This window comes from Salmo salar, chromosome ssa12 (genome assembly GCF_905237065.1).
Source record: "Salmo salar chromosome ssa12, Ssal_v3.1, whole genome shotgun sequence".
Lineage (NCBI taxonomy): Eukaryota > Metazoa > Chordata > Actinopteri > Salmoniformes > Salmonidae > Salmo > Salmo salar.
In genome coordinates, this window is record NC_059453.1 from 89,324,413 (window position 1) to 89,350,856 (window position 26,444).

The following is a 26,444-nucleotide window of genomic DNA, read 5'->3' on the forward strand; positions in this document are numbered from 1 at the left end:
TGTAATGTTTGTTGTTGTAATGTTTGTTGTTGTAATGTTTGACTGTTGTATTGTTTGTTGTTGTAATGTTTGACTGTTGTAATGTTTGTTGTTGTAATGTTTGACTGTTGAAATGTTTGTTGTTGTAATGTTTGACTGTTGTAATGTTTGACTGTTGTAATGTTTGACTGTTGTATTGTTTGACTGTTGTATTGTTTGTTGTTGTAATGTTTGACTGTTGTAATGTTTGTTGTTGTAATGTTTGACTGTTGTAATGTTTGTTGTTGTAATGTTCTACTGTTGTAATGTTTGTTGTTGTAATGTTTGTTGTTGTAATGTTGTTGTTGTAATGTTTGACTGTTGTAATGTTTGTTGCTGTAATGTTTGTTGTTGTAATGTTTGTTGTTGTATTGTTTGACTGTTGTATTGTTTGATTGTTGTAATGTTTGTTGTTGTAATGTTTGACTGTTGTAATGTTTGTTGTTGTAATGTTTGACTGTTGTAATGTTTGTTGTTGTAATGTTTGTTGTTGTAATGTTTGACTGTTGTATTGTTTGTTGTTGTAATGTTTGACTGTTGTAATGTTTGTTGTTGTAATGTTTGACTGTTGAAATGTTTGTTGTTGTAATGTTTGAGTGTTGTAATGTTTGTTGTTGTAATGTTTGACTGTTGTAATGTTTGACTGTTGTAATGTTTGACTGTTGTATTGTTTGACTGTTGTATTGTTTGTTGTTGTAATGTTTGACTGTTGTAATGTTTGTTGTTGTAATGTTTGACTGTTGTAATGTTTGTTGTTGTAATGTTCTACTGTTGTAATGTTTGTTGTTGTAATGTTGTTGTTGTAATGTTTGACTGTTGTAATGTTTGACTGTTGTAATGTTTGACTGTTGTAATGTTTGTTGTTGTATTGTTTGACTGTTGTAATGTTTGACTGTTGTAATGTTTGTTGTTGTAATGTTTGACTGTTGTATTGTTTGACTGTTGTAATGTTTGTTGTTGTAATGTTTGACTGTTGTAATGTTTGACTGTTGTAATGTTTGACTGTTGTATTGTTTGACTGTTGTAATGTTTGACTGTTGTAATGTTTGACTGTTGTAATGTTTGACTGTTGTAATGTTTGACTGTTGTATTGTTTGACTGTTGTAATGTTTGACTGTTGTAATGTTTGACTGTTGTATTGTTGGACTGTTGTATTGTTTGACTGTTGTAATGTTTGACTGTTGTAAAGTTTGACTGTTGTAATGTTTGTTGTTGTAATGGTTGACTGTTGTAATGTTTGACTGTTGTATTGTTTGTTGTCGTAATGTTTGTTGTCGTAATATTTGTTGTTGTAATGTTTGACTGTTGTATTGTTTGACTGTTGTAATGTTTGACTGTTGTATTGTTTGACTGTTGTAATGTTTGACTGTTGTATTGTTTGTTGTTGTAATGTTTGACTGTTGTAATGTTTGTTGTTGTAATGTTTGTTGTTGTAATGTTTGTTGTTGTAATGTTTGACTGTTGTAATGTTTGTTGTTGTAATGTTTGTTGTAATGTTTGACTGTTGTATTGTTTGTTGTTGTAATGTTTGACTGTTGTAATGTTTGACTGTTGTAATGTTTGACTGTTGTAATGTTTGTTGTTGTAATGTTTGACTGTTGTAATGTTTGACTGTTGTAATGTTTGACTGTTGTAATGTTTGTTGTTGTAATGTTTGACTGTTTTAATGTTTGTTGCTGTAATGTTTGTTGCTGTAATGTTTGTTGTTGTATTGTTTGACTGTTGTATTGTTTGACTGTTGTAATGTTTGACTGTTGTAATGTTTGACTGTTGTAATGTTTGACTGTTGTAATGTTTGACTGTTGTATTGTTTGACTGTTGTATTGTTTGTTGTTGTAATGTTTGACTGTTGTAATGTTTGTTGTTGTAATGTTTGTTGTTGTAATGTTTGACTGTTGTATTGTTTGTTGTTGTAATGTTTGACTGTTGTAATGTTTGTTGTTGTAATGTTTGACTGTTGAAATGTTTGTTGTTGTAATGTTTGACTGTTGTAATGTTTGACTGTTGTAATGTTTGACTGTTGTAATGTTTGTTGTTGTAATGTTTGACTGTTGTAATGTTTGACTGTTGTAATGTTTGTTGTTGTAAGGTTTGACTGTTGTATTGTTTGACTGTTGTAATGTTTGACTGTTGTAATGTTTGACTGTTGTAATGTTTGTTGTTGTAATGTTTGTTATTGTAATGTTTGACTGTTGTATTGTTTGTTGTTGTAATGTTTGTTCTTGTAATATTTGTTGCTGTAATGTTTGACTGTTGTAATGTTTGACTGTTGTATTGTTTGACTGTTGTAATGTTTGACTGTTGTAATGTTTGACTGTTGTAATGTTCGACTGTTGTAATGTTTGACTGTTGTAATGTTTGACTGTTGTAATGTTTGACAGTTGTAATGTTTGACTGTTGTATTGTTTGACTGTTGTAAAGTTTGACTGTTGTAATGTTTGTTGTTGTAATGTTTGACTGTTGTAATGTTTGACTGTTGTAATGTTTGACTGTTGTATTGTTTGACTGTTGTAATGTTTGACTGTTGTAATGTTTGACTGTTGTAATGTTTGACTGTTGTATTGTTTGACTGTTGTAATGTTTGGCTGTTGTAATGTTTGACTGTTGTATTGTTTGACTGTTGTATTGTTTGACTGTTGTAATGTTTGACTGTTGTAAAGTTTGACTGTTGTAATGTTTGACTGTTGTATTGTTTGACTGTTGTAAAGTTTGACTGTTGTAATGTTTGTTGTTGTAATGTTTGACTGTTGTAATGTTTGACTGTTGTAATGTTTGACTGTTGTATTGTTTGACTGTTGTAATGTTTGACTGTTGTAATGTTTGACTGTTGTAATGTTTGACTGTTGTATTGTTTGACTGTTGTAATGTTTGACTGTTGTAATGTTTGACTGTTGTATTGTTTGACTGTTGTATTGTTTGACTGTTGTAATGTTTGACTGTTGTAAAGTTTGACTGTTGTAATGTTTGTTGTTGTAATGGTTGACTGTTGTAATGTTTGACTGTTGTATTGTTTGTTGTCGTAATGTTTGTTGTCGTAATATTTGTTGTTGTAATGTTTGACTGTTGTATTGTTTGACTGTTGTAATGTTTGACTGTTGTAATGTTTGACTGTTGTAATGTTTGACTGTTGTATTGTTTGTTGTTGTAATGTTTGACTGTTGTAATGTTTGTTGTTGTAATGTTTGTTGTTGTAATGTTTGTTGTTGTAATGTTTGTTGTTGTAATGTTTGACTGTTGTAATGTTTGTTGTTGTAATGTTTGACTGTTGTAATGTTTGTTGTTGTAATGTTTGTTGTAATGTTTGACTGTTGTATTGTTTGTTGTTGTAATGTTTGACTGTTGTAATGTTTGACTGTTGTAATGTTTGACTGTTGTAATGTCTGTTGTTGTAATGTTTGACTGTTGTAATGTTTGACTGTTGTAATGTTTGACTGTTGTAATGTTTGACTGTTGTATTGTTTGACTGTTGTATTGTTTGTTGTTGTAATGTTTGACTGTTGTAATGTTTGTTGTTGTAATGTTTGTTGTTGTAATGTTTGACTGTTGTATTGTTTGTTGTTGTAATGTTTGACTGTTGTAATGTTTGTTGTTGTAATGTTTGACTGTTGAAATGTTTGTTGTTGTAATGTTTGACTGTTGTAATGTTTGACTGTTGTAATGTTTGACTGTTGTATTGTTTGACTGTTGTATTGTTTGTTGTTGTAATGTTTGACTGTTGTAATGTTTGTTGTTGTAATGTTTGACTGTTGTAATGTTTGTTGTTGTAATGTTCTACTGTTGTAATGTTTGTTGTTGTAATGTTTGTTGTTGTAATGTTGTTGTTGTAATGTTTGACTGTTGTAATGTTTGTTGCTGTAATGTTTGTTGTTGTAATGTTTGTTGTTGTATTGTTTGACTGTTGTATTGTTTGATTGTTGTAATGTTTGTTGTTGTAATGTTTGACTGTTGTAATGTTTGTTGTTGTAATGTTTGACTGTTGTAATGTTTGTTGTTGTAATGTTTGTTGTTGTAATGTTTGACTGTTGTATTGTTTGTTGTTGTAATGTTTGACTGTTGTAATGTTTGTTGTTGTAATGTTTGACTGTTGAAATGTTTGTTGTTGTAATGTTTGACTGTTGTAATGTTTGACTGTTGTAATGTTTGACTGTTGTAATGTTTGTTGTTGTAATGTTTGTTGTTGTAATGTTTGACTGTTGTAATGTTTGACTGTTGTAATGTTTGTTGTTGTAAGGTTTGACTGTTGTATTGTTTGACTGTTGTAATGTTTGACTGTTGTAATGTTTGTTGTTGTAATGTTTGTTATTGTAATGTTTGACTGTTGTATTGTTTGTTGTTGTAATGTTTGTTCTTGTAATATTTGTTGCTGTAATGTTTGACTGTTGTAATGTTTGACTGTTGTATTGTTTGACTGTTGTAATGTTTGACTGTTGTAATGTTTGACTGTTGTAATGTTTGACTGTTGTATTGTTTGACTGTTGTAATGTTTGACTGTTGTAATGTTTGACTGTTGTAATGTTTGACTGTTGTATTGTTTGACTGTTGTAAAGTTTGACTGTTGTAATGTTTGTTGTTGTAATGTTTGACTGTTGTAATGTTTGACTGTTGTAATGTTTGACTGTTGTATTGTTTGACTGTTGTAATGTTTGACTGTTGTAATGTTTGACTGTTGTAATGTTTGACTGTTGTATTGTTTGACTGTTGTAATGTTTGACTGTTGTAATGTTTGACTGTTGTATTGTTTGACTGTTGTATTGTTTGACTGTTGTAATGTTTGACTGTTGTAAAGTTTGACTGTTGTAATGTTTGTTGTTGTAATGGTTGACTGTTGTAATGTTTGACTGTTGTATTGTTTGTTGTCGTAATGTTTGTTGTCGTAATATTTGTTGTTGTAATGTTTGACTGTTGTATTGTTTGACTGTTGTAATGTTTGACTGTTGTAATGTTTGACTGTTGTAATGTTTGACTGTTGTATTGTTTGTTGTTGTAATGTTTGACTGTTGTAATGTTTGTTGTTGTAATGTTTGTTGTTGTAATGTTTGTTGTTGTAATGTTTGTTGTTGTAATGTTTGACTGTTGTAATGTTTGTTGTTGTAATGTTTGACTGTTGTAATGTTTGTTGTTGTAATGTTTGTTGTAATGTTTGACTGTTGTATTGTTTGTTGTTGTAATGTTTGACTGTTGTAATGTTTGACTGTTGTAATGTTTGACTGTTGTAATGTCTGTTGTTGTAATGTTTGACTGTTGTAATGTTTGACTGTTGTAATGTTTGACTGTTGTAATGTTTGACTGTTGTATTGTTTGACTGTTGTATTGTTTGTTGTTGTAATGTTTGACTGTTGTAATGTTTGTTGTTGTAATGTTTGTTGTTGTAATGTTTGACTGTTGTATTGTTTGTTGTTGTAATGTTTGACTGTTGTAATGTTTGTTGTTGTAATGTTTGACTGTTGAAATGTTTGTTGTTGTAATGTTTGACTGTTGTAATGTTTGACTGTTGTAATGTTTGACTATTGTATTGTTTGACTGTTGTATTGTTTGTTGTTGTAATGTTTGACTGTTGTAATGTTTGTTGTTGTAATGTTTGACTGTTGTAATGTTTGTTGTTGTAATGTTCTACTGTTGTAATGTTTGTTGTTGTAATGTTTGTTGTTGTAATGTTGTTGTTGTAATGTTTGACTGTTGTAATGTTTGTTGCTGTAATGTTTGTTGTTGTAATGTTTGTTGTTGTATTGTTTGACTGTTGTATTGTTTGATTGTTGTAATGTTTGTTGTTGTAATGTTTGACTGTTGTAATGTTTGTTGTTGTAATGTTTGACTGTTGTAATGTTTGTTGTTGTAATGTTTGTTGTTGTAATGTTTGACTGTTGTATTGTTTGTTGTTGTAATGTTTGACTGTTGTAATGTTTGTTGTTGTAATGTTTGACTGTTGAAATGTTTGTTGTTGTAATGTTTGAGTGTTGTAATGTTTGTTGTTGTAATGTTTGACTGTTGTAATGTTTGACTGTTGTAATGTTTGACTGTTGTATTGTTTGACTGTTGTATTGTTTGTTGTTGTAATGTTTGACTGTTGTAATGTTTGTTGTTGTAATGTTTGACTGTTGTAATGTTTGTTGTTGTAATGTTCTACTGTTGTAATGTTTGTTGTTGTATTGTTTGACTGTTGTAATGTTTGACTGTTGTAATGTTTGACTGTTGTAATGTTTGACTGTTGTAATGTTTGACTGTTGTATTGTTTGACTGTTGTAATGTTTGACTGTTGTAATGTTTGACTGTTGTATTGTTGGACTGTTGTATTGTTTGACTGTTGTAATGTTTGACTGTTGTAAAGTTTGACTGTTGTAATGTTTGTTGTTGTAATGGTTGACTGTTGTAATGTTTGACTGTTGTATTGTTTGTTGTCGTAATGTTTGTTGTCGTAATATTTGTTGTTGTAATGTTTGACTGTTGTATTGTTTGACTGTTGTAATGTTTGACTGTTGTAATGTTTGACTGTTGTAATGTTTGACTGTTGTATTGTTTGTTGTTGTAATGTTTGACTGTTGTAATGTTTGTTGTTGTAATGTTTGTTGTTGTAATGTTTGACTGTTGTAATGTTTGTTGTTGTAATGTTTGTTGTAATGTTTGACTGTTGTATTGTTTGTTGTTGTAATGTTTGACTGTTGTAATGTTTGACTGTTGTAATGTTTGACTGTTGTAATGTTTGTTGTTGTAATGTTTGACTGTTGTAATGTTTGACTGTTGTAATGTTTGACTGTTGTAATGTTTGTTGTTTTAATGTTTGACTGTTTTAATGTTTGTTGCTGTAATGTTTGTTGCTGTAATGTTTGTTGTTGTATTGTTTGACTGTTGTATTTTTTGACTGTTGTAATGTTTGACTGTTGTAATGTTTGACTGTTGTAATGTTTGACTGTTGTAATGTTTGACTGTTGTATTGTTTGACTGTTGTATTGTTTGTTGTTGTAATGTTTGACTGTTGTAATGTTTGTTGTTGTAATGTTTGTTGTTGTAATGTTTGACTGTTGTATTGTTTGTTGTTGTAATGTTTGACTGTTGTAATGTTTGTTGTTGTAATGTTTGACTGTTGAAATGTTTGTTGTTGTAATGTTTGACTGTTGTAATGTTTGACTGTTGTAATGTTTGACTGTTGTAATGTTTGTTGTTGTAATGTTTGTTGTTGTAATGTTTGACTGTTGTAATGTTTGACTGTTGTAATGTTTGTTGTTGTAAGGTTTGACTGTTGTATTGTTTGACTGTTGTAATGTTTGACTGTTGTAATGTTTGACTGTTGTAATGTTTGTTGTTGTAATGTTTGTTATTGTAATGTTTGACTGTTGTATTGTTTGTTGTTGTAATGTTTGTTCTTGTAATATTTGTTGCTGTAATGTTTGACTGTTGTAATGTTTGACTGTTGTATTGTTTGACTGTTGTAATGTTTGACTGTTGTAATGTTTGACTGTTGTAATGTTTGACTGTTGTATTGTTTGACTGTTGTAATGTTTGACTGTTGTAATGTTTGACTGTTGTAATGTTTGACTGTTGTATTGTTTGACTGTTGTAAAGTTTGACTGTTGTAATGTTTGTTGTTGTAATGTTTGACTGTTGTAATGTTTGACTGTTGTAATGTTTGACTGTTGTGTTGTTTGACTGTTGTAATGTTTGACTGTTGTAATGTTTGACTGTTGTAATGTTTGACTGTTGTATTGTTTGACTGTTGTAATGTTTGACTGTTGTAATGTTTGACTGTTGTATTGTTTGACTGTTGTATTGTTTGACTGTTGTAATGTTTGACTGTTGTAAAGTTTGACTGTTGTAATGTTTGTTGTTGTAATGGTTGACTGTTGTAATGTTTGACTGTTGTATTGTTTGTTGTCGTAATGTTTGTTGTCGTAATATTTGTTGTTGTAATGTTTGACTGTTGTATTGTTTGACTGTTGTAATGTTTGACTGTTGTAATGTTTGACTGTTGTAATGTTTGACTGTTGTATTGTTTGTTGTTGTAATGTTTGACTGTTGTAATGTTTGTTGTTGTAATGTTTGTTGTTGTAATGTTTGTTGTTGTAATGTTTGTTGTTGTAATGTTTGACTGTTGTAATGTTTGTTGTTGTAATGTTTGACTGTTGTAATGTTTGTTGTTGTAATGTTTGTTGTAATGTTTGACTGTTGTATTGTTTGTTGTTGTAATGTTTGACTGTTGTAATGTTTGACTGTTGTAATGTTTGACTGTTGTAATGTCTGTTGTTGTAATGTTTGACTGTTGTAATGTTTGACTGTTGTAATGTTTGACTGTTGTAATGTTTGACTGTTGTATTGTTTGACTGTTGTATTGTTTGTTGTTGTAATGTTTGACTGTTGTAATGTTTGTTGTTGTAATGTTTGTTGTTGTAATGTTTGACTGTTGTATTGTTTGTTGTTGTAATGTTTGACTGTTGTAATGTTTGTTGTTGTAATGTTTGACTGTTGAAATGTTTGTTGTTGTAATGTTTGACTGTTGTAATGTTTGACTGTTGTAATGTTTGACTGTTGTATTGTTTGACTGTTGTATTGTTTGTTGTTGTAATGTTTGACTGTTGTAATGTTTGTTGTTGTAATGTTTGACTGTTGTAATGTTTGTTGTTGTAATGTTCTACTGTTGTAATGTTTGTTGTTGTAATGTTTGTTGTTGTAATGTTGTTGTTGTAATGTTTGACTGTTGTAATGTTTGTTGCTGTAATGTTTGTTGTTGTAATGTTTGTTGTTGTATTGTTTGACTGTTGTATTGTTTGATTGTTTTAATGTTTGTTGTTGTAATGTTTGACTGTTGTAATGTTTGTTGTTGTAATGTTTGACTGTTGTAATGTTTGTTGTTGTAATGTTTGTTGTTGTAATGTTTGACTGTTGTATTGTTTGTTGTTGTAATGTTTGACTGTTGTAATGTTTGTTGTTGTAATGTTTGACTGTTGAAATGTTTGTTGTTGTAATGTTTGAGTGTTGTAATGTTTGTTGTTGTAATGTTTGACTGTTGTAATGTTTGACTGTTGTAATGTTTGACTGTTGTATTGTTTGACTGTTGTATTGTTTGTTGTTGTAATGTTTGACTGTTGTAATGTTTGTTGTTGTAATGTTTGACTGTTGTAATGTTTGTTGTTGTAATGTTCTACTGTTGTAATGTTTGTTGTTGTAATGTTGTTGTTGTAATGTTTGACTGTTGTAATGTTTGACTGTTGTAATGTTTGACTGTTGTAATGTTTGTTGTTGTATTGTTTGACTGTTGTAATGTTTGACTGTTGTAATGTTTGTTGTTGTAATGTTTGACTGTTGTATTGTTTGACTGTTGTACTGTTTGACTGTTGTAATGTTTGTTGTTGTAATGTTTGACTGTTGTAATGTTTGTTGTTGTAATGTTTGTTGTTGTAATGTTTGTTGTTGTAATGTTTGTTGTTGTATTGTTTGACTGTTGTAATGTTTGTTGTTGTAATGTTTGTTGTTGTAATGTTTGTTGTTGTAATGTTTGACTGTTGTAATGTTTGACTGTTGTAATGTTTGACTGTTGTAATGTTTGACTGTTGTAATGTTTGTTGTTGTAATGTTTGACTGTTGTAATGTTTGTTGTTGTAATGTTTGACTGTTGTATTGTTTGACTGTTGTAATGTTTGTTGTTGTAATGTTTGTTGTTGTAATGTTTGACTGTTGTAATGTTTGACTGTTGTAATGTTTGACTGTTGTAATGTTTGTTGTTGTAATGTTTGTTGTTGTAATGTTTGACTGTTGTAATGTTTGACTGTTGTAATGTTTGTTGTTGTAATGTTTGTTGTTGTAATGTTTGACTGTTGTAATGTTTGTTGTTGTAATGTTTGACTGTTGTATTGTTTGTTGTTGTAATGTTTGACTGTTGTAATGTTTGTTGTTGTAATGTTTGACTGTTGTAATGTTTGACTGTTGTAATGTTTGACTGTTGTAATGATTGTTGTTGTATTGTTTGAATGTTGTAATGTTTGAATGTTGTAATGTTTGTTGTTGTAATGTTTGACTGTTGTAATGTTTGTTGTTGTAATGTTTGTTGTTGTAATGTTCTACTGTTGTAATGTTTGTTGTTGTAATGTTGTTGTTGTAATGTTTGACTGTTGTAATGTTTGACTGTTGTAATGTTTGACTGTTGTAATGTTTGTTGTTGTATTGTTTGACTGTTGTAATGTTTGACTGTTGTAATGTTTGTTGTTGTAATGTTTGACTGTTGTATTGTTTGACTGTTGTACTGTTTGACTGTTGTAATGTTTGTTGTTGTAATGTTTGACTGTTGTAATGTTTGTTGTTGTAATGTTTGTTGTTGTAATGTTTGTTGTTGTAATGTTTGTTGTTGTATTGTTTGACTGTTGTAATGTTTGTTGTTGTAATGTTTGTTGTTGTAATGTTTGTTGTTGTAATGTTTGACTGTGGTATTGTTTGTTGTTGTAATGTTTGACTGTTGTAATGTTTGACTGTTGTAATGTTTGACTGTTGTAATGTTTGACTGTTGTAATGTTTGTTGTTGTAATGTTTGACTGTTGTAATGTTTGTTGTTGTAATGTTTGACTGTTGTATTGTTTGACTGTTGTAATGTTTGTTGTTGTAATGTTTGTTGTTGTAATGTTTGACTGTTGTAATGTTTGACTGTTGTAATGTTTGACTGTTGTAATGTTTGTTGTTGTAATGTTTGTTGTTGTAATGTTTGACTGTTGTAATGTTTGACTGTTGTAATGTTTGTTGTTGTAATGTTTGTTGTTGTAATGTTTGACTGTTGTAATGTTTGTTGTTGTAATGTTTGACTGTTGTATTGTTTGTTGTTGTAATGTTTGACTGTTGTAATGTTTGTTGTTGTAATGTTTGACTGTTGTAATGTTTGACTGTTGTAATGTTTGACTGTTGTAATGATTGTTGTTGTATTGTTTGAATGTTGTAATGTTTGAATGTTGTAATGTTTGTTGTTGTAATGTTTGACTGTTGTAATGTTTGTTGTTGTAATGTTTGTTGTTGTAATGTTTGACTGTTGTAATGTTTGTTGTTGTAATGTTTGACTGTTGTAATGTTTGTTGTTGTAATGTTTGTTGTTGTATTGTTTGTTGTTGTAATGTTTGACTGTTGTAATGTTTGTTGTTGTAATGTTTGACTGTTGTAATGTTTGTTGTTGTAATGTTTGACTGTTGTAATGTTTGACTGTTGTAATGTTTGTTGTTTTAATGTTTGACTGTTGTAATATTTGACTGTTGTAATGTTTGTTGTTGTAATGTTTGTTGTTGTAATGTTTGACTGTTGTAATGTTTGACTGTTGTAATGTTTGACATTGTAATGTTTGACTGTTGTAATGTTTGTTGTTGTAATGTTTGACTGTTGTAATGTTTGTTGTTGTAATGTTTGTTGTTGTAATGTTTGACTGTTGTATTCTTTGACTGTTGTAATGTTTGACTGTTGTTTGTTGTTGTAATGTTTGACTGTTGTAATGTTTGACTGTTGTATTGTTTGACTGTTGTAATATTTGACTGTTGTAATGTTTGTTGTTGTAATGTTGTTGTTGTAATGTTTGACTGTTGTAATGTTTAACTGTTGTAATGTTTGTTGTTGTAATGTTTGTTATTGTAATGTTTGTTGTTGTATTGTTTGACTGTTGTAATGTTTGTTGTTGTAATGTTTGACTGTTGTAATGTTTGTTGTTGTAATATTTGACTGTTGTAATGTTTGTTGTTGTAATGTTTGACTGTTGTATTGTTTGTTGTTGTAATGTTTGTTGTTGTAATGTTTGACTGTTGTATTGTTTGTTGTTGTAATATTTGACTGTTGTAATGTTTGTTGTTGTAATGTTTGACTGTTGTATTGTTTGACTGTTGTAATGTTTGTTGTTGTAATGTTTGACTGTTGTAATGTTTGTTGTTGTAATGTTTGACTGTTGTATTGTTTGACTGTTGTTATGTTTGACTGTTGTAATGTTTGACTGTTGTATTGTTTGACTGTTGTAATGTTTGACTGTTGTAATGTTTGACTGTTGTATTGTTTGTTGTTGTAATGTTTGTTGTTGTAATGTTTGTTGTTGTAATGTTTGACTGTTGTAATGTTTGTTGTTGTAATGTTTGACTGTTGAAATGTTTGACTGTTGAAATGTTTGTTGTTGCAATGTTTGACTGTTGTAATGTTTGACTGTTGTAATGTTTGACTGTTGTATTGTTTGTTGTTGTAATTTTTGACTGTTGTTTGTTGTTGTAATGTTTGACTGTTGTAATGTTTGTTGTTGTAATGTTTGACTGTTGTAATGTTTGTTGTTGTAATGTTTGTTGTTGTAATGTTTGACTGTTGTAATGTTTGACTGTTGTAATGTTTGTTGTTGTAATGTTTGACTGTTGTATTGTTTGACTGTTGTAATGTTTGACTGTTGTAATGTTTGACTGTTGTAATGTTTGTTGTTGTAATGTTTGTTATTGTAATGTTTGACTGTTGTATTGTTTGTTGTTGTAATGTTTGTTCTTGTAATATTTGTTGCTGTAATGTTTGACTGTTGTAATGTTTGACTGTTGTATTGTTTGACTGTTGTAATGTTTGACTGTTGTAATGTTTGACTGTTGTAATGTTTGACTGTTGTAATGTTTGACTGTTGTATTGTTTGACTGTTGTAATGTTTGACTGTTGTAATGTTTGACTGTTGTAATGTTTGACTGTTGTATTGTTTGACTGTTGTAAAGTTTGACTGTTGTAATGTTTGTTGTTGTAATGTTTGACTGTTGTAATGTTTGACTGTTGTAATGTTTGACTGTTGTAATGTTTGACTGTTGTATTGTTGGACTGTTGTATTGTTTGACTGTTGTAATGTTTGACTGTTGTAAAGTTTGACTGTTGTAATGTTTGTTGTTGTAATGGTTGACTGTTGTAATGTTTGACTGTTGTATTGTTTGTTGTCGTAATGTTTGTTGTCGTAATATTTGTTGTTGTAATGTTTGACTGTTGTATTGTTTGACTGTTGTAATGTTTGACTGTTGTAATGTTTGACTGTTGTAATGTTTGACTGTTGTATTGTTTGTTCTTGTAATGTTTGACTGTTGTAATGTTTGTTGTTGTAATGTTTGTTGTTGTAATGTTTGTTGTTGTAATGTTTGACTGTTGTAATGTTTGTTGTTGTAATATTTGACTGTTGTAATGTTTGTTGTTGTAATGTTTGTTGTAATGTTTGACTGTTGTATTGTTTGTTGTTGTAATGTTTGACTGTTGTAATGTTTGACTGTTGTAATGTTTGACTGTTGTAATGTTTGTTGTTCTAATGTTTGACTGTTGTAATGTTTGTTGCTGTAATGTTTGTTGCTGTAATGTTTGTTGTTGTATTGTTTGACTGTTGTATTGTTTGACTGTTGTAATGTTTGACTGTTGTATTGTTTGACTGTTGTAATGTTTGACTGTTGTAATGTTTGACTGTTGTATTGTTTGACTGTTGCATTGTTTGTTGTTGTAATGTTTGACTGTTGTAATGTTTGTTGTTGTAATGTTTGTTGTTGTAATGTTTGACTGTTGTATTGTTTGTTGTTGTAATGTTTGACTGTTGTAATGTTTGTTGTTGTAATGTTTGACTGTTGAAATGTTTGTTGTTGTAATGTTTGACTGTTGTAATGTTTGACTGTTGTAATGTTTGACTGTTGTATTGTTTGACTGTTGTATTGTTTGTTGTTGTAATGTTTGACTGTTGTAATGTTTGTTGTTGTAATGTTTGACTGTTGTAATGTTTGTTGTTGTAATGTTCTACTGTTGTAATGTTTGTTGTTGTAATGTTTGTTGTTGTAATGTTGTTGTTGTAATGTTTGACTGTTGTAATGTTTGTTGCTGTAATGTTTGTTGTTGTAATGTTTGTTGTTGTATTGTTTGACTGTTGTATTGTTTGATTGTTTTAATGTTTGTTGTTGTAATGTTTGACTGTTGTAATGTTTGTTGTTGTAATGTTTGACTGTTGTAATGTTTGTTGTTGTAATGTTTGTTGTTGTAATGTTTGACTGTTGTATTGTTTGTTGTTGTAATGTTTGACTGTTGTAATGTTTGTTGTTGTAATGTTTGACTGTTGAAATGTTTGTTGTTGTAATGTTTGAGTGTTGTAATGTTTGTTGTTGTAATGTTTGACTGTTGTAATGTTTGACTGTTGTAATGTTTGACTGTTGTATTGTTTGACTGTTGTATTGTTTGTTGTTGTAATGTTTGACTGTTGTAATGTTTGTTGTTGTAATGTTTGACTGTTGTAATGTTTGTTGTTGTAATGTTCTACTGTTGTAATGTTTGTTGTTGTAATGTTGTTGTTGTAATGTTTGACTGTTGTAATGTTTGACTGTTGCATTGTTTGACTGTTGTAATGTTTGACTGTTGTATTGTTTGTTGTTGTAATGTTTGACTGTTGTAATGTTTGACTGTTGTAATGTTTGACTGTTGTAATGTTTGTTGTTGTAATGTTTGTTGTTGTAATGTTTGACTGTTGTAATGTTTGACTGTTGTAATGTTTGACTGTTGTAATGTTTGACTGTTGTAATGTTTGTTGTTGTAATGTTTGTTGTTGTAATGTTGTTGTTGTAATGTTTGACTGTTGTAATGTTTGACTGTTGTAATGTTTGTTGTTGTAATGTTTGACTGTTGTATTGTTTGACTGTTGTAATGTTTGACTGTTGTAATGTTTGACTGTTGTAATGTTTGTTGTTGTAATGTTTGTTATTGTAATGTATGTTGTTGTATTGTTTGACTGTTGTAATGTTTGTTGTTGTAATGTTTGACTGTTGTAATGTTTGTTGTTGTAATATTTGACTGTTGTAATGTTTGTTGTTGTAATGTTTGACTGTTGTAATGTTTGACTGTTGTATTGTTTGTTGTTGTAATGTTTGTTGTTGTAATGTTTGACTGTTGTATTGTTTGTTGTTGTAATATTTGACTGTTGTAATGTTTGTTGTTGTAATGTTTGACTGTTGTATTGTTTGACTGTTGTAATGTTTGTTGTTGTAATGTTTGACTGTTGTAATGTTTGACTGTTGTAATGTTTGACTGTTGTAATGTTTGACTGTTGTAATGTTTGTTGTTGTAATGTTTGACTGTTGTAATGTTTGTTGTTGTAATGTTTGACTGTTGTATTGTTTGACTGTTGTAATGTTTGTTGTTGTAATGTTTGTTGTTGTAATGTTTGACTGTTGTAATGTTTGACTGTTGTAATGTTTGACTGTTGTAATGTTTGTTGTTGTAATGTTTGTTGTTGTAATGTTTGACTGTTGTAATGTTTGACTGTTGTAATGTTTGTTGTTGTAATGTTTGTTGTTGTAATGTTTGACTGTTGTAATGTTTGTTGTTGTAATGTTTGACTGTTGTATTGTTTGTTGTTGTAATGTTTGACTGTTGTAATGTTTGTTGTTGTAATGTTTGACTGTTGTAATGTTTGACTGTTGTAATGTTTGACTGTTGTAATGATTGTTGTTGTATTGTTTGAATGTTGTAATGTTTGAATGTTGTAATGTTTGTTGTTGTAATGTTTGACTGTTGTAATGTTTGTTGTTGTAATGTTTGTTGTTGTAATGTTTGACTGTTGTAATGTTTGTTGTTGTAATGTTTGACTGTTGTAATGTTTGTTGTTGTAATGTTTGTTGTTGTATTGTTTGTTGTTGTAATGTTTGACTGTTGTATTGTTTGTTGTTGTAATGTTTGACTGTTGTAATGTTTGTTTTTGTAATGTTTGACTTTTGTAATGTTTGTTGCTGTAATGTTTGTTGCTGTAATGTTTGACTGTTGTAATGTTTGACTGTTGTAATGTTTGTTGTTTTAATGTTTGACTGTTGTAATATTTGACTGTTGTAATGTTTGTTGTTGTAATGTTTGTTGTTGTAATGTTTGACTGTTGTAATGTTTGACTGTTGTAATGTTTGACATTGTAATGTTTGACTGTTGTAATGTTTGACTGTTGTAATGTTTGTTGTTGTAATGTTTGACTGTTGTAATGTTTGTTGTTGTAATGTTTGTTGTTGTAATGTTTGACTGTTGTATTCTTTGACTGTTGTAATGTTTGACTGTTGTTTGTTGTTGTAATGTTTGACTGTTGTAATGTTTGACTGTTGTATTGTTTGACTGTTGTAATATTTGACTGTTGTAATGTTTGTTGTTGTAATGTTGTTGTTGTAATGTTTGACTGTTGTAATGTTTGTTGTTGTAATGTTTGTTATTGTAATGTTTGTTGTTGTATTGTTTGACTGTTGTAATGTTTGTTCTTGTAATGTTTGACTGTTGTAATGTTTGTTGTTGTAATATTTGACTGTTGTAATGTTTGTTGTTGTAAGGTTTGACTGTTGTATTGTTTGTTGTTGTAATGTTTGTTGTTGTAATGTTTGACTGTTGTATTGTTTGTTGTTGTAATATTTGACTGTTGTAATGTTTGTTGTTGTAATGTTTGACTGTTGTATTGTTTGACTGTTGTAATGTTTGTTGTTGTAATGTTTGACTGTTGTAATGTTTGTTGTTGTAATGTTTGACTGTTGTATTGTTTGACTGTTGTTATGTTTGACTGTTGTAATGTTTGACTGTTGTATTGTTTGACTGTTGTAATGTTTGACTGTTGTAATGTTTGACTGTTGTATTGTTTGTTGTTGTAATGTTTGTTGTTGTAATGTTTGTTGTTGTAATGTTTGACTGTTGTATTGTTTGTTGTTGTAATGTTTGACTGTTGTAATGTTTGTTGTTCTAATGTTTGACTGTTGAAATGTTTGACTGTTGAAATGTTTGTTGTTGCAATGTTTGACTGTTGTAATGTTTGACTGTTGTAATGTTTGACTGTTGTATTGTTTGTTGTTGTAATTTTTGACTGTTGTTTGTTGTTGTAATGTTTGACTGTTGTAATGTTTGTTGTTGTAATGTTTGACTGTTGTAATGTTTGTTGTTGTAATGTTTGTTGTTGTAATGTTTGACTGTTGTAATGTTTGACTGTTGTAATGTTTGTTGTTGTAATGTTTGACTGTTGTAATGTTTGACTGTTGTAATGTTTGACTGTTGTAATGTTTGACTGTTGTAATGTTTGTTGTTGTAATGTTTGTTATTGTAATGTTTGACTGTTGTATTGTTTGTTGTTGTAATGTTTGTTCTTGTAATATTTGTTGCTGTAATGTTTGACTGTTGTAATGTTTGACTGTTGTATTGTTTGACTGTTGTAATGTTTGACTGTTGTAATGTTTGACTGTTGTAATGTTTGACTGTTGTAATGTTTGACTGTTGTATTGTTTGACTGTTGTAATGTTTGACTGTTGTAATGTTTGACTGTTGTAATGTTTGACTGTTGTATTGTTTGACTGTTGTAAAGTTTGACTGTTGTAATGTTTGTTGTTGTAATGTTTGACTGTTGTAATGTTTGACTGTTGTAATGTTTGACTGTTGTATTGTTTGACTGTTGTAATGTTTGACTGTTGTAATGTTTGACTGTTGTAATGTTTGACTGTTGTATTGTTTGACTGTTGTTATGTTTGACTGTTGTAATGTTTGACTGTTGTATTGTTGGACTGTTGTATTGTTTGACTATTGTAATGTTTGACTGTTGTAAAGTTTGACTGTTGTAATGTTTGTTGTTGTAATGGTTGACTGTTGTAATGTTTGACTGTTGTATTGTTTGTTGTCGTAATGTTTGTTGTCGTAATATTTGTTGTTGTAATGTTTGACTGTTGTATTGTTTGACTGTTGTAATGTTTGACTGTTGTAATGTTTGACTGTTGTAATGTTTGACTGTTGTATTGTTTGTTGTTGTAATGTTTGACTGTTGTAATGTTTGTTGTTGTAATGTTTGTTGTTGTAATGTTTGTTGTTGTAATGTTTGACTGTTGTAATGTTTGTTGTTGTAATATTTGACTGTTGTAATGTTTGTTGTTGTAATGTTTGTTGTAATGTTTGACTGTTGTATTGTTTGTTGTTGTAATGTTTGACTGTTGTAATGTTTGACTGTTGTAATGTTTGACTGTTGTAATGTTTGTTGTTCTAATGTTTGACTGTTGTAATGTTTGACTGTTGTAATGTTTGACTGTTGTAATGTTTGTTGTTGTAATGTTTGACTGTTGTAATGTTTGTTGCTGTAATGTTTGTTGCTGTAATGTTTGTTGTTGTATTGTTTGACTGTTGTATTGTTTGACTGTTGTAATGTTTGACTGTTGTATTGTTTGACTGTTGTAATGTTTGACTTTTGTAATGTTTGACTGTTGTATTGTTTGACTGTTGTATTGTTTGTTGTTGTAATGTTTGACTGTTGTAATGTTTGTTGTTGTAATGTTTGTTGTTGTAATGTTTGACTGTTGTATTGTTTGTTGTTGTAATGTTTGACTGTTGTAATGTTTGTTGTTGTAATGTTTGACTGTTGAAATGTTTGTTGTTGTAATGTTTGACTGTTGTAATGTTTGACTGTTGTAATGTTTGACTGTTGTATTGTTTGACTGTTGTATTGTTTGTTGTTGTAATGTTTGACTGTTGTAATGTTTGTTGTTGTAATGTTTGACTGTTGTAATGTTTGTTGTTGTAATGTTCTACTGTTGTAATGTTTGTTGTTGTAATGTTTGTTGTTGTAATGTTGTTGTTGTAATGTTTGACTGTTGTAATGTTTGTTGCTGTAATGTTTGTTGTTGTAATGTTTGTTGTTGTATTGTTTGACTGTTGTATTGTTTGATTGTTGTAATGTTTGTTGTTGTAATGTTTGACTGTTGTAATGTTTGTTGTTGTAATGTTTGACTGTTGTAATGTTTGTTGTTGTAATGTTTGACTGTTGTATTGTTTGTTGTTGTAATGTTTGACTGTTGTAATGTTTGTTGTTGTAATGTTTGACTGTTGAAATGTTTGTTGTTGTAATGTTTGAGTGTTGTAATGTTTGTTGTTGTATTGTTTGACTGTTGTATTGTTTGACTGTTGTAATGTTTGACTGTTGTATTGTTTGACTGTTGTAATGTTTGACTTTTGTAATGTTTGACTGTTGTATTGTTTGACTGTTGTATTGTTTGTTGTTGTAATGTTTGACTGTTGTAATGTTTGTTGTTGTAATGTTTGTTGTTGTAATGTTTGACTGTTGTATTGTTTGTTGTTGTAATGTTTGACTGTTGTAATGTTTGTTGTTGTAATGTTTGACTGTTGAAATGTTTGTTGTTGTAATGTTTGACTGTTGTAATGTTTGACTGTTGTAATGTTTGACTGTTGTATTGTTTGACTGTTGTATTGTTTGTTGTTGTAATGTTTGACTGTTGTAATGTTTGTTGTTGTAATGTTTGACTGTTGTAATGTTTGTTGTTGTAATGTTCTACTGTTGTAATGTTTGTTGTTGTAATGTTTGTTGTTGTAATGTTGTTGTTGTAATGTTTGACTGTTGTAATGTTTGTTGCTGTAATGTTTGTTGTTGTAATGTTTGTTGTTGTATTGTTTGACTGTTGTATTGTTTGATTGTTGTAATGTTTGTTGTTGTAATGTTTGACTGTTGTAATGTTTGTTGTTGTAATGTTTGACTGTTGTAATGTTTGTTGTTGTAATGTTTGTTGTTGTAATGTTTGACTGTTGTATTGTTTGTTGTTGTAATGTTTGACTGTTGTAATGTTTGTTGTTGTAATGTTTGACTGTTGAAATGTTTGTTGTTGTAATGTTTGAGTGTTGTAATGTTTGTTGTTGTAATGTTTGACTGTTGTAATGTTTGACTGTTGTAATGTTTGACTGTTGTATTGTTTGACTGTTGTATTGTTTGTTGTTGTAATGTTTGACTGTTGTAATGTTTGTTGTTGTAATGTTTGTTGTTGTAATGTTTGACTGTTGTATTGTTTGTTGTTGTAATGTTTGACTGTTGTAATGTTTGTTGTTGTAATGTTTGACTGTTGAAATGTTTGTTGTTGTAATGTTTGACTGTTGTAATGTTTGACTGTTGTAATGTTTGACTGTTGTATTGTTTGACTGTTGTATTGTTTGTTGTTGTAATGTTTGACTGTTGTAATGTTTGTTGTTGTAATGTTTGACTGTTGTAATGTTTGTTGTTGTAATGTTCTACTGTTGTAATGTTTGTTGTTGTAATGTTTGTTGTTGTAATGTTGTTGTTGTAATGTTTGACTGTTGTAATGTTTGTTGCTGTAATGTTTGTTGTTGTAATGTTTGTTGTTGTATTGTTTGACTGTTGTATTGTTTGATTGTTGTAATGTTTGTTGTTGTAATGTTTGACTGTTGTAATGTTTGTTGTTGTAATGTTTGACTGTTGTAATGTTTGTTGTTGTAATGTTTGTTGTTGTAATGTTTGACTGTTGTATTGTTTGTTGTTGTAATGTTTGACTGTTGTAATGTTTGTTGTTGTAATGTTTGACTGTTGAAATGTTTGTTGTTGTAATGTTTGAGTGTTGTAATGTTTGTTGTTGTATTGTTTGACTGTTGTATTGTTTGACTGTTGTAATGTTTGACTGTTGTATTGTTTGACTGTTGTAATGTTTGACTTTTGTAATGTTTGACTGTTGTATTGTTTGACTGTTGTATTGTTTGTTGTTGTAATGTTTGACTGTTGTAATGTTTGTTGTTGTAATGTTTGTTGTTGTAATGTTTGACTGTTGTATTGTTTGTTGTTGTAATGTTTGACTGTTGTAATGTTTGTTGTTGTAATGTTTGACTGTTGAAATGTTTGTTGTTGTAATGTTTGACTGTTGTAATGTTTGACTGTTGTAATGTTTGACTGTTGTATTGTTTGACTGTTGTATTGTTTGTTGTTGTAATGTTTGACTGTTGTAATGTTTGTTGTTGTAATGTTTGTTGTTGTAATGTTGTTGTTGTAATGTTTGACTGTTGTAATGTTTGTTGCTGTAATGTTTGTTGTTGTAATGTTCTACTGTTGTAATGTTTGTTGTTGTAATGTTTGTTGTTGTAATGTTGTTGTTGTAATGTTTGACTGTTGTAATGTTTGTTGCTGTAATGTTTGTTGTTGTAATGTTTGTTGTTGTATTGTTTGACTGTTGTATTGTTTGATTGTTGTAATGTTTGTTGTTGTAATGTTTGACTGTTGTAATGTTTGTTGTTGTAATGTTTGACTGTTGTAATGTTTGTTGTTGTAATGTTTGTTGTTGTAATGTTTGACTGTTGTATTGTTTGTTGTTGTAATGTTTGACTGTTGTAATGTTTGTTGTTGTAATGTTTGACTGTTGAAATGTTTGTTGTTGTAATGTTTGAGTGTTGTAATGTTTGTTGTTGTAATGTTTGACTGTTGTAATGTTTGACTGTTGTAATGTTTGACTGTTGTATTGTTTGACTGTTGTATTGTTTGTTGTTGTAATGTTTGACTGTTGTAATGTTTGTTGTTGTAATGTTTGACTGTTGTAATGTTTGTTGTTGTAATGTTCTACTGTTGTAATGTTTGTTGTTGTAATGTTGTTGTTGTAATGTTTGACTGTTGTAATGTTTGACTGTTGTAATGTTTGACTGTTGCATTGTTTGACTGTTGTAATGTTTGACTGTTGTATTGTTTGTTGTTGTAATGGTTGACTGTTGTAATGTTTGACTGTTGTAATGTTTGACTGTTGTAATGTTTGTTGTTGTAATGTTTGTTGTTGTAATGTTTGACTGTTGTAATGTTTGACTGTTGTAATGTTTGACTGTTGTAATGTTTGACTGTTGTAATGTTTGTTGTTGTAATGTTTGTTGTTGTAATGTTGTTGTTGTAATGTTTGACTGTTGTAATGTTTGACTGTTGTAATGTTTGTTGTTGTAATGTTTGACTGTTGTATTGTTTGACTGTTGTAATGTTTGACTGTTGTAATGTTTGACTGTTGTAATGTTTGACTGTTGTAATGTTTGTTGTTGTAGTGTTTGTTGTTGTAATGTTTGTTGTTGTAATGTTTGTTGTTGTAATGTTTGTTGTTGTAATGTTTGACTGTTGTATTGTTTGTTGTTGTAATATTTGACTGTTGTAATGTTTGTTGTTGTAATGTTTGACTGCTGTAATGTTTGACTGTTGTAATGTTTGACTGTTGTATTGTTTGACTGTTGTAATGTTTGTTGTTGTAATGTTTGACTGTTGTAATGTTTGTTGTTGTAATGTTTGACTGTTGTATTGTTTGACTGTTGTAATGTTTGTTGTTGTAATGTTTGTTGTTGTAATGTTTGACTGTTGTATTGTTTGTTGTTGTAATGTTTGACTGTTGTAATGTTTGACTGTTGTAATGTTTGACTGTTGTATTGTTTGTTGTTGTAATGTTTGACTGTTGTTTGTTGTTGTAATGTTTGACTGTTGTAATGTTTGACTGTTGTAATGTTTGTTGTTGTAATGTTTGACTGTTGTAATGTTTGACTGTTGTATTGTTTGACTGTTGTAATGTTTGACTGTTGTAATGTTTGACTGTTGTAATGTTTGTTGTTGTAATGTGTGTTATTGTAATGTTTGACTGTTGTATTGTTTGTTGTTGTAATGTTTGACTGTTGTAATGTTTGTTGTAATGTTTGACTGTTGTATTGTTTGTTGTTGTAATGTTTGACTGTTGTATTGTTTGTTGTTGTAATGTTTGACTGTTGTAATGTTTGTTGTTGTAATGTTTGACTTTTGTAATGTTTGTTGTTGTAATGTTTGACTGTTGTATTGTTTGACTGTTGTAATGTTTGTTGTTGTAATGTTTATTGTTGTAATGTTTGACTGTTGTAATGTTTGACTGTTGTAATGTTTGTTGTTGTAATGTTTGTTGTTGTAATGTTTGACTGTTGTAATGTTTGACTGTTGTAATGTTTGTTGTTGTAATGTTTGTTGTTGTAATGTTTGTTGTTGTAATGTTTGACTGTTGTAATGTTTGTTGTTGTAATGTTTGACTGTTGTATTGTTTGACTGTTGTAATGTTTGACTGTTGTAATGTTTGACTGTTGTAATGTTTGTTGTTGTAATGTGTGTTATTGTAATGTTTGACTGTTGTATTGTTTGTTGTTGTAATGTTTGACTGTTGTAATGTTTGTTGTAATGTTTGACTGTTGTATTGTTTGTTGTTGTAATGTTTGACTGTTGTATTGTTTGTTGTTGTAATGTTTGACTGTTGTAATGTTTGTTGTTGTAATGTTTGACTTTTGTAATGTTTGTTGTTGTAATGTTTGACTGTTGTATTGTTTGACTGTTGTAATGTTTGTTGTTGTAATGTTTATTGTTGTAATGTTTGACTGTTGTAATGTTTGACTGTTGTAATGTTTGTTGTTGTAATGTTTGTTGTTGTAATGTTTGACTGTTGTAATGTTTGACTGTTGTAATGTTTGTTGTTGTAATGTTTGTTGTTGTAATGTTTGTTGTTGTAATGTTTGACTGTTGTAATGTTTGTTGTTGTAATGTTTGACTGTTGTATTGTTTGTTGTTGTAATGTTTGACTGTTGTAATGTTTGTTGTTGTAATGTTTGACTGTTGTAATGTTTGACTGTTGTATTGTTTGACTGTTGTAATGTTTGACTGTTGTAATGTTTGTTGTTGTAATGTTTGACTGTTGTATTGTTTGTTGTTGTAATGTTTGACTGTTGTAATGTTTGTTGTTGTAATGTTTGTTGTTGTAATGTTTGACTGTTGTATTGTTTGTTGTTGTATTGTTTGACTGTTGTAATGTTTGTTGTTGTAATGTTTGACTGTTGTAATGTTTGTTGTTGTAATGTTTGACTGTTGTATGGTTTGTTGTTGTAATGTTTGACTGTTGTAATGTTTGACTGTTGTAATGTTTGACTGTTGTAATGTTTGTTGTTGTAATGTTTGTTGTTGTATTGTTTGACTGTTGTAATGTTTGTTGTTGTAATGTTTGACTGTTGTATGGTTTGTTGTTGTAATGTTTGACTGTTGTAATGTTTGTTGTTGTAATGTTTGTTGTTGTAATGTTTGACTGTTGTAATGTTTGACTGTTGTAATGTTTGACTGTTGTATTGTTTGAGTGTTGTATTGTTTGACTGTTGTAATGTTTGACTGTTGTAATGTTTGACTGTTGTAATGTTTGACTGTTGTAATGTCTGACTGTTGTAATATTTGTTGTTTAAATGTTTGACTGTTGTAATGTTTGTTGTTGTAATGTTTGACTGTTGTAATGTTTGTTGTTGTAATGTTCTACTGTTGTAATGTTTGACTGTTGTAATGTTTGACTGTTGTAATGTTTGACTGTTGTATTGTTTGACTGTTGTAATGTTTGACTGTTGTATTGTTTGACTGTTGTAATGTTTGACTTTTGTAATGTTTGACTGTTGTATTGTTTGACTGTTGTATTGTTTGTTGTTGTAATGTTTGACTGTTGTAATGTTTGTTGTTGTAATGTTTGTTGTTGTAATGTTTGACTGTTGTATTGTTTGTTGTTGTAATGTTTGACTGTTGTAATGTTTGTTGTTGTAATGTTTGTCTGTTGAAATGTTTGTTGTTGTAATGTTTGACTGTTGTAATGTTTGACTGTTGTAATGTTTGACTGTTGTATTGTTTGACTGTTGTATTGTTTGTTGTTGTAATGTTTGACTGTTGTAATGTTTGTTGTTGTAATGTTTGACTGTTGTAATGTTTGTTGTTGTAATGTTCTACTGTTGTAATGTTTGTTGTTGTAATGTTTGTTGTTGTAATGTTGTTGTTGTAATGTTTGACTGTTGTAATGTTTGTTGCTGTAATGTTTGTTGTTGTAATGTTTGTTGTTGTATTGTTTGACTGTTGTATTGTTTGATTGTTGTAATGTTTGTTGTTGTAATGTTTGACTGTTGTAATGTTTGTTGTTGTAATGTTTGACTGTTGTAATGTTTGTTGTTGTAATGTTTGTTGTTGTAATGTTTGACTGTTGTATTGTTTGTTGTTGTAATGTTTGACTGTTGTAATGTTTGTTGTTGTAATGTTTGACTGTTGAAATGTTTGTTGTTGTAATGTTTGAGTGTTGTAATGTTTGTTGTTGTAATGTTTGACTGTTGTAATGTTTGACTGTTGTAATGTTTGACTGTTGTATTGTTTGACTGTTGTATTGTTTGTTGTTGTAATGTTTGACTGTTGTAATGTTTGTTGTTGTAATGTTTGACTGTTGTAATGTTTGTTGTTGTAATGTTCTACTGTTGTAATGTTTGTTGTTGTAATGTTGTTGTTGTAATGTTTGACTGTTGTAATGTTTGACTGTTGTAATGTTTGACTGTTGCATTGTTTGACTGTTGTAATGTTTGACTGTTGTATTGTTTGTTGTTGTAATGGTTGACTGTTGTAATGTTTGACTGTTGTAATGTTTGACTGTTGTAATGTTTGTTGTTGTAATGTTTGTTGTTGTAATGTTTGACTGTTGTAATGTTTGACTGTTGTAATGTTTGACTGTTGTAATGTTTGACTGTTGTAATGTTTGTTGTTGTAATGTTTGTTGTTGTAATGTTGTTGTTGTAATGTTTGACTGTTGTAATGTTTGTTGTTGTAATGTTTGACTGTTGTATTGTTTGACTGTTGTAATGTTTGACTGTTGTAATGTTTGACTGTTGTAATGTTTGACTGTTGTAATGTTTGTTGTTGTAGTGTTTGTTGTTGTAATGTTTGTTGTTGTAATGTTTGTTGTTGTAATGTTTGTTGTTGTAATGTTTGACTGTTGTATTGTTTGTTGTTGTAATATTTGACTGTTGTAATGTTTGTTGTTGTAATGTTTGACTGCTGTAATGTTTGACTGTTGTAATGTTTGACTGTTGTATTGTTTGACTGTTGTAATGTTTGTTGTTGTAATGTTTGACTGTTGTAATGTTTGTTGTTGTAATGTTTGACTGTTGTATTGTTTGACTGTTGTAATGTTTGTTGTTGTAATGTTTGTTGTTGTAATGTTTGACTGTTGTATTGTTTGTTGTTGTAATGTTTGACTGTTGTAATGTTTGACTGTTGTAATGTTTGACTGTTGTATTGTTTGTTGTTGTAATGTTTGACTGTTGTTTGTTGTTGTAATGTTTGACTGTTGTAATGTTTGACTGTTGTAATGTTTGTTGTTGTAATGTTTGACTGTTGTAATGTTTGACTGTTGTATTGTTTGACTGTTGTAATGTTTGACTGTTGTAATGTTTGACTGTTGTAATGTTTGTTGTTGTAATGTGTGTTATTGTAATGTTTGACTGTTGTATTGTTTGTTGTTGTAATGTTTGACTGTTGTAATGTTTGTTGTAATGTTTGACTGTTGTATTGTTTGACTGTTGTAATGTTTGTTGTTGTAATGTTTGACTGTTGTAATGTTTGACTGTTGTAATGTTTGACTGTTGTATTGTTTGACTGTTGTAATGTTTGTTGTTGTAATGTTTGTTGTTGTAATGTTTGACTGTTGTAATGTTTGACTGTTGTAATGTTTGTTGTTGTAATGTTTGACTGTTGTAATGTTTGTTGTTGTAATGTTTGACTGTTGTATTGTTTGTTGTTGTAATGTTTGACTGTTGTAATGTTTGTTGTTGTAATGTTTGACTGTTGTAATGTTTGACTGTTGTAATGTTTGACTGTTGTAATGATTGTTGTTGTATTGTTTGAATGTTGT